At 42.1% G+C, this 9,490-nt stretch overlaps 1 non-coding gene across 1 annotated transcript; it reads left to right on the top strand.

Annotated features, from left to right (window-relative positions):
• Positions 1–9,113: 9,113 nt before the first annotated feature.
• TRNAS-CGA (transfer RNA serine (anticodon CGA)) lies at positions 9,114–9,186 on the top strand. Its single transcript has one exon. It is a non-coding gene; the product is annotated as a tRNA-Ser (tRNA).
• Positions 9,187–9,490: the final 304 nt, after the last annotated feature.

The raw sequence follows: 9,490 nt of genomic DNA, 5'->3' as shown, positions 1-9,490 counted from the left end.
AGGTCTAGCTGTTTCTGCCATCTTCGACATTTGAATTCATCATAGTTAGGGCCCTATCCTCACAGAGATGCAGCTCACTGTAGGGCGTCAATTCGAAAGAACTGTATCACGCCTCTACGGAGGCTACACGGCAATGCTTGTTGGTTAAAGGGTCCTAACGCCTAGGTCATTAGCCCCTAATGGTACGAGTTGAAACGAAATGACACGATAATTAAAACTTCAAAATGTATCCACCGACTAAAATCTAACATGAATGAGGATGAAAAAATAACCGGGAATCCAAAACAGTCAGTGGGTCAGATTTTCAATTCTTTATTTTCATAGATAGTGCTTGTTGTCCAAAGAGGTATAAAATCCAGGTCACCGGCCCCTCAAAGTGGTACTAATCATTGGTAAAGCAGAACCATGGTGTTCCTCCCATCACAGATAAGTAAACTCAGGTGTCCCATGGTATGTCACACACAATAACACCACCGACAGGTAACACAATCTCATGGTGTTTCACACGTAAGGGCATCACTCATAAGCAACGCACACCCAAGGTGTTCCTCACATAGTGATACTAATCATAGACAATGTCGATCCGCAGTGTATCACACATTACGGTGACACCAACAGGCAACACAAAACCACGGTGTTCTTCACATAATGATACTACTCTGAGGCAATGCAAGCCGGTGGTTTCCCTCAGATAGTGATACTAATCACGGGCGCCAGTCAAATGCGTAGGACACATATCAATAGTAGTAGTAGTAAGAACAAGAATTGCTAGGCACCCGTTATGTAAAATATGTTCTTCGGGAAGGGAGGTCCTGGACGTCGATGAGTATCTAAAATGAGAAATTAGTGGCGAAGGTTTTCCGTACAAGAACAGGAAAGACTACCTTCATAATTATAACTAGCATTCGGAGCGAAAAATCCCGAAAGGAGATGATATCGGCCACTTTCTTCCAAATCGCAGTCACGATATATCGGTTTTCTCATTTTAATAAAAAAAATATATACGCCATTCCATTTTTCATTGAAAAAAGAAAACCAATGAACACAAATGCCACAGGAATTAAGTTTATAACACCATCATCGCACGTTTAGGTCGGGTCATTTTAAGTTTTGGCAGGTAGTTTAATCCTATTCAGATTTGAAGCCAAGCCAGTCATTCTCAGAATGATTTGTTCGTACTCAGCTATAGACTGTTATCATCCAAACTTATAAGTAAATTAACTAAAACCGAGCGTGTTGGCTGTGCGGTACGTGCTGTATAGATGTACGCTTTTTCGAGAAATGTTGGGTTTGAACCACAACATCAGCAACATTGAAGATTGCTTTCTCTAATAAGGGCCACGACTACTTCATTTCTAATACTGGCCCTCTCCTAAACTATCGTCGCCGAATATAAGTAAAGTTAAACAACGTGCAAGAATTACTACTACTGCTAGTATTACTGGCTTTCTGTCTATAGAGAAGCCAAGTTCATAAACATTCTTACGACAGGTGATTTCACGGCTCATTGAGTTTTACGGTGTCATGAAAAGCATACAAGTACATCCCATTAGAGTCAGCACTATCCTGGCATTTACAGTCGATATGTAACGACAAATGCCTTATCTAGCGGGCTGCTAAACTTCAATCCCGTTGTGAAGAAGTGTTGAACGGTCAGTCTTCGTCCGGTACAACTTTAAAAACCAGTACTTAAATAAGGGAGTGTAAAACTGGTATCCTAGTTTATAAAAGCGAGGACACACAAGTATTTTGACAGGAGTAACGTAAATTTATCACTTTATTGGCTTTTGGGTACAATATGTTATTCCATACTGTGGTGAATTTACTTTAATTTTAATATTTCATTATAAATAATGTTGAAATCGTCACGCCAATCATCCATATTTGACTCATGCAGTGACTATTTTGTTTTGTTTTATGTTGCAAAGAAGGATTTAACGTGTATGCAAGCCCGGTCACAAGAATTACGGGTGGAAAAGGAAACAGGTAACGTTTGGGCGAAGATTTTGGCCAACCCTGAGGATGGAAGAGAAGTAACCTAGACTACGTCACATGTGTTCGTCTTCCAGGAGGTGTGGCTTGCGACGTTGCGCACTCAGAGGCCACTCCCAACTCTATTTTTTCGGGAACTGATTAAGATGTTTCTACGGTTAATCATTCTGGCTATACTAGCTTTTCCTAATTAAGGAAAACAATGAATTAACTGTAATTTAATTGCGATGAAGTGTGCACGATATAATCCCTCCCCAGTATGTGGCATTCAATTGTTTGATCAGTGCTGATAATAACTTCATAGGAACGGTTTTCCAAACGCTCTTGCGTCTCTGATAATCATAATTATTTAATGCCAGGTTATTTTTTCTTTGGTTTTTACTATTATTAGTAGTAGCATTTAATAGGGCCTATGTTGACGAAAATAAGGGTCATTTTTCCTTATAGTGTTGAGTGTGATGCCATTTGATAATGAAATCATAGTCGAGACCGCTAACAATTCAGCTAGACCTCGCACACAAGAATTACACAAAAATAAATGCAGAATTTTGCCCTCAATATGCTGACATACAAATTACGTCTGTTGCCTTGAAGGACCTGTGCGGTTCCTTCTTTCATTCCCCTCTCCCTTCATTGTCGAGCCAGTGGGACGTGTGGGCAGGCGGGGAAGCAAGTTCCTTCCCCTCCGCGTGTGTTTCGTTCATGCTAGATATCCTCGTGCTTCGTTTTCTCCACCTCCCCTCACTCTTCTGATGTGTGCACGTGTTAACGCGTCTAATGGATGTGACCAATGACAGAGAGTGTGTAAGCAGGTACTGGGTGGTTCTGAGGGCTGTACTGATTTCTTGCCTGAAATGAATATTTTTGGCCACGAGATACTAAAGTTCTTGAGTATACATGAAGTTATTTGGTAATAAAACATTAGAATTAATGTTTGTTGAAGCAGTGAACAGTTTACTACACTGCCAGACTCGTAAACATGCTCCTTCGGTCCTCGTAATACGGATTAAGTAACATACTGTAGGGGATGGATTGACCTATCCATTAATCAACATGGTGGTGGCGGAAGATTACTTGAGCTAGGAAAGCAATCACACCACTTTTTGCTCTAGATGGGTACGGAGCAACATTGGAGGTGGAATAACAATTCAGCAAGGTTAAGTTAGGTGTTCTCTCATTAATAATCTCTCTGACCATCCATTTTTACATTGCTGTCAAACAGAGTTTAACCAATGAGAGACGACTTCTAATAAAACAGTGCGGAAAGTAATTCCAGAAAGATAAAGTCTTTTTCCGTACACCTTGTGAGTACGGAACAGTGCGGAAAGTAGTTTTTTGCTAGGGGCTTTACGTCGCACCGACGCAGATAGGTCTTATGGCGACGATGGGATAGGAAAGGCCTAGGAGTTGGAAGGAAGCGGCCGTGGCCTTAATTAGGGTACAGCCCCAGCATATGCCTGGTGTGAAAATGGGGAAACCACGGAAAACCATCTTCCGGGCTGCCGATAGTGGGATTCGAACCTACTACTTCCCGGACGCAAGCTCACAGCCGCGCGCCTCTACGCGCACGGCCAACTCGCCCGGTGCGGAAAGTAGTTATAGAACGGTAAAGTGTAAGTTCCTGTACTCTTTTTGAGTACTGAACTGTGCGGAAAGTAGTTATAGTAAGGTAAAGTGTCATTTTCCGTACTCCTTTGAGTACGGAATAGTGCGGAAAGTAGTTATAGAACGGTAAAGTGTAGGTTTCTGTACTCTTTTTGAGTACGGAACTATGCGGAAAGTAGTTACAGTACGGTAAAGTGTCATTTTCCGTACTCCTTTGAGTACGGAACAGTGCAGAAAATGGTTATAGAACGGTAAAGTGTAAGTTCCTGTACTCTTTTTGAGTACGAAACAGTGCGTAAAGTAGTTATAGTAAGGTAAAGTGTCATTTTCCGTACTCCTTTGAGTACGGAATAGTGCGGAAAGTAGTTATAGAACGGTAAAGTGTAGGTTTCTGTACTCCTTTTGAGTACGAAACAGTGCGTAAAGTAGTTATAGTAAGGTAAAGTGTCATTTTCCGTACTCCTTTGAGTACGGAATAGTGCGGAAAGTAGTTATAGAACGGTAAAGTGTAAGTTCCTGTACTCTTTTTGAGTACGAAACAGTGCGTAAAGTAGTTATAGTAAGGTAAAGTGTCATTTTCCGTACTCCTTTGAGTACGGAACAGTGCGGAAAGTAGTTATAGAACGGTAAAGTGTAAGTTCCTGTACTCTTTTTGAGTACGAAACAGTGCGTAAAGTAGTTATAGTAAGGTAAAGTGTCATTTTCCGTACTCCTTTGAGTACGGAACAGTGCGGAAAGTAGTTATAGAACGGTAAAGTGTAGGTTTCTGTACTCTTTTTGAGTACGGAACTATGCGGAAAGTAGTTACAGTACGGTAAAGTGTCATTTTCCGTACTCCTTTGAGTACGGAACAGTGCAGAAAATGGTTATAGAACGGTAAAGTGTAAGTTCCTGTACTCTTTTTGAGTACGAAACAGTGCGTAAAGTAGTTATAGTAAGGTAAAGTGTCATTTTCCGTACTCCTTTGAGTACGGAATAGTGCGGAAAGTAGTTATAGAACGGTAAAGTGTAGGTTTCTGTACTCCTTTTGAGTACGAAACAGTGCGTAAAGTAGTTATAGTAAGGTAAAGTGTCATTTTCCGTACTCCTTTGAGTACGGAATAGTGCGGAAAGTAGTTATAGAACGGTAAAGTGTAAGTGCCTGTACTCTTTTTGAGTACGAAACAGTGCGTAAAGTAGTTATAGTAAGGTAAAGTGTCATTTTCCGTACTCCTTTGAGTACGGAACAGTGCGGAAAGTAGTTATAGAACGGTAAAGTGTAGGTTTCTGTACTCTTTTTGAGTACGGAACTATGCGGAAAGTAGTTACAGTACGGTAAAGTAGTTATAGTACGGTAAAGCGTCAAATTCTGTACTCTTTTGAGTAGGGAACACTGCGGAAAGTAGTTATAGTACGGTAGAGGGTCATTTTCCGTACTCTTTTGGGCAAGAAAATAAGGAAAATAGATCATGGTATGCAGTAAACAACATCCTGTGACTTTGTTATTGCATTGCATCTTCGATACTCCACTCTAATATGCTCTGGGTGTTGCTACGTGTAAATAAATCTAGCTACGGCGGAGATTATTATTATTTACAACTTCCCCCATGCGGAGGCTGCCACAAGGACAAAGTATATTAAACATATCATCTACTGCTGGTTTAAACACAGTAAAGCCCTTCGTGTCGGCAGATTTACTGGCACGTAAAAGACCTCCTGCGGGACAAAATTCCGGCACCTCAGCGTCTCCGAAAACCGTCAAAGTAGTTCTTGGGAAGTAAAGCCAATAACATTATTAAGGGTTGCCAAGAAAACCGCTTTCCAATCTGATGATCTGCAAATTTTAGAGTGCCAAATGGTCGTCGTACCAGGTATCCTATCATCTGAATACAAGATACTTGCATTTGGGAGATATTGGGTTCGAACCCCACTGTCGGCAGCTGAAGATGGTTTTCCCTGTTTTCCCATTTCCACACCAGGCAAATGCTTAATTAGGGTCACGGTCGCTTCCTTTCCACTCCTAGGCCTTTCCTATCCCATCATCGCCATAAGACCTATCTGTGTCGGTGCGACGTAAAGCAAATTGTAAAAATACAAGATTGTCAACATCCTTCTAGAACTCATTTCAGGAAAAATCTGTGGAGTGATGCCTCCAGTTCAGGAGCATTATAACTGGCATAATAACTGAAACAATAATATGCAGTTATTTGTTTCATGTCCCATTAACTACATTTACTGTTTTCAGAGACACATAGTTTCGCAACCGTTCTCTAACGATCAACATGAGACTGGCGTATTTGTGCACCTTCAACTTTCGCCGGGCTGAGCGGGGATCGAACCCGCCAATTTGAGCTCGGAAGACCAGCACATCTACCACTTGAGCCACTCAACCGACTACACGAGCTATTTAATGTGCCACAAAGTAATGAAATGGAGCTGTGGCAAATACACAACCTTAAATGACATCGAACTTAATCAGTCTATAACCTGCAGTCATGAGAACAGGACAGTGGCCGACTGATTACGCCATCGAGGTCGGCCAAATACTTTTCATGTAATACACAAAACATGCCATTCAGTGTGATCATGAATGGATGCGTATGGCAATACGTGAATTTGCCTTGAATGACCCGTTCAGATCGCAAACTATCCTGAGAGGAGATTCTTTAGAAAATGTAACTGTGAATTGTTACCCAGTGCAGAAATGATTTAAGTACAATATTGATTCAGAGAACATTTTCTGTTCCTCCGCTCTAGATGTGTAGAAATAGCATTTTCTTTCAATTCGCAACCCACTTCTTGTTCCAGAGCTAGCCACTCTCTCCATGAAATTGAATGCTTCGCCTCTTGTTTGAGAATTCATCTTCGCGTCATTCTACTTATCACAAGTAGGCTCATTCTTTCCGGAGTAGTCTTTCACAGAGAAGTACATTCCTTCAAGCTGAATGAAATAAATAAGCGTACTTCTTGTTCGTGAAGTTGTTTACATTTCAACAATTGGTAACACACATGGATATCTTACACAGTAAATCTTTCGTCAGAGTAGTAAGTGAACTTATTCGTTCCGTGCTTCGGACGCCATTGTCAACATGTCTATGCTGTTCTGTATGAGAAATGATACTACGATTTTACACATTGTATGTATGTATGTATGTTTAGTCTTCAGCCCTAAGGCTGGTTGGATCCTCAACAGCTCTGCCATCAGCTGTAATAGATGGCCTAGGCATCAATGAAGAGGCGTACTAGGGAAATGAGGAGTGAGGTATTTTCCTGTTGCTTTCCTCACCGAGCCAAAAGTTGCTATTACATATCAGTCTGCCAAGCCCACTGAAATACACGCACCAACAGAACCCATGAGCAACATTTTCACACCATTCATAGCAGGGAATGGCTGCAGAAGGAATGGCATTACTAGGATCGCTCATACCTCAGTCACTTCCATATAGTCAAAGCCAAGGATAAGACAGACACAGAACAATGAAAGTAACAAAATTGATCTAGCCTATACCAGAATACATAGCGCACTGTAAACACTAGGTCCTGCCAGCAAAGGCATCAACAGGGCATTAATTCGTAAACTGTTTGCAGATGTAAACTGTAATAGTTTTATTTGCTGCAACCACGAGCTTTTAAATTACGTGGTGGTGATGATGTTTGTTTTAAAAGGGGCTTAACAGCCAGGTCATAGGTCCTTCATAATAGTACTAATCATTGGTAAAGCAGAACCATGGTGTTCCTCCTATAGTGGTACTAATCACAGGTAACGTAGAGTGATGGTGTTCCTCGCATGGTGGTACTAATCACAGGTAATGCAGACCCATGGTATATCACACATAATGGTACCACTCGCAAGCAACGCAGACCCATGGTGTTCCTCACATAGTGGGACTAATCACAGGCCACGTATACCCTTGGTGCCCCTCATCTCGTGGTACTAATTATAGGCAATGAAAACTCACGCCGTTACACACATTATGGTACCACCCACAGGCAACACAGACCAGTGGTGTTCCTCACATAATGGTATTACTCTCAGGTAACGCAGACCCATGGTGTTCCTAAGATAGTGGTACTAATCAGTAAAGCCCGGATTTGTATGCAGTAACAGGTTAGACTGGAAAGTAATTAGGTTAGTAGGAAGTGTCCACTACCCGCTCTTCCATAATGCAGCAAGAGTAACATAAACTATAGGGGTCCTGATGAGCCGTACCCCTGATATTTATGCAAATCCTATAGGATAGCCGTTATGAAGGTAGACTATACTTGCTACTCGCTTCAGTAAGTTTGCATTCTAACCTATTCATGCATAAAAATCCAGATTCTACTAATCAGAGGCAACGTAGACTCGTGATGTACTACTCATAGGTAACGCAGACCCATTCTGAACACAGGGGAACTGACACATTCCAGCGCAACGTACGGCACCTTTTCTCGCATGGATATTAATCCGCGCAGCCGAGTGCCCGTTCTCCCGCACCCCCCCCCCCCTCTCGGTGGGCTACACACGATATTATTAACAACAGGCAACACCCATACTCGTGGTTTTCCTCACATAAGGGTACTATTCCTAGGTAACGTAGAGCCATGGTGTTTCTCAAATGGTGGTACTAATAGCAAGTAACGTCATCCCATTGTTTTTCTCACGTAATGGTACTGATCACAAGTAATCTCGTGGTTCAAATTTCATCATCACCTGGACGCTCCTTTTAGTCGTCTCTTACGACAGGTAGGGTATACCGTGGGTTTATTCTTCTTCTACGTCCCCCACCCACAGGGGGTTCAAATTACGTGCGGGCTGATGAGTAATCGTTCCCGCTGAGCTTGTAGTTCCAGACTGCTCTCTCTAGCCAGCTAACAATCCATTATCTTAATACTGATGCACTCAGAAGTTAATGTTGTTATATTCGTTCGGGACCAAATGTCTGTAATGATTGCAATGATAAAGATCATGATGCTCACTATGATAAAGTACCATTGTTTGAAATACATCTCACCAGCTCTACCCTCCATAATCAGATTGCTTTTCCCTCTGAAGAGCGAAAACCGTCTCATGTTCTGAGCCTCGCAAAAATTATATTTATTTTTCCGACTGTTGGAGCTCAGAGGATGTACCTCGTTATACCTTCCGCAGTTGCGACCCTACACGTGGACCCGTTCTTCAATTACAGAGCGGTCCATACAAACCTGAACTACGTTAATACTGTAGGTCAAATTTCCTTCTGAAAGCCCGCAGAAACTGGAAATTTGTTTTAATGATCTCAATGGCTCTGGAAAAATCCAGTGGCGTACACTGAGGGCTACCAAGGCTATCGGTGAAGCCCAAACTTCAATTGAGAATGATGGAAGTCTAAAGCACATTATCATGTAAGCATCTGACACGTTAACGAAGCAAACTGTTTCGTTTACAATTCGGTCGTGAAAATTCAATATTCATTGACATGCCCCACAACGGGCGACTTAAACACACTCTACAGTGTGCTAGCAGCAGTGCCAGACCTGTAGCTCAGATCCTTTCAAACAGAACAAAGATGGCCTAGGACACCATAGCTCAATTGGTAGAGCAACCGACGCGAAATCGGGAGGTTGTGGGTTCGGATCCCACTGGTGTCCGGCTGGCCATTTTTGTTCTGTACTTAACATATCTTCAACACGTACTACATATACGTAACACGAACTAATACGTTGAAAGTCTGTTTCGTTTACAATTCGGTCGTGAAAATTCAATATTCATCTGACACGTTGTTCTATTTACAAAATTTGAACGCAATAAGAAGGAACGTCGCACGTATTTCTGGGAGCAAGGCATCGGAGACTGATATCGCAGCCCAGATTCTCGTCCCTCTCCCCTCTTAAAGCGGCTTGCTGCTGTATATCGAATAGGAGCTGGGATCGGGGAGGGAGGTAGGTGTGCTGG

The sequence above is a fragment of the Anabrus simplex genome, chromosome 4 (genome assembly GCF_040414725.1).
Source record: "Anabrus simplex isolate iqAnaSimp1 chromosome 4, ASM4041472v1, whole genome shotgun sequence".
NCBI classification, from domain to species: Eukaryota; Metazoa; Arthropoda; class Insecta; order Orthoptera; family Tettigoniidae; genus Anabrus; species Anabrus simplex.
Note: the sequence above shows the minus strand (reverse complement) of the source record. Positions and strands in the feature narration are given on the sequence as shown.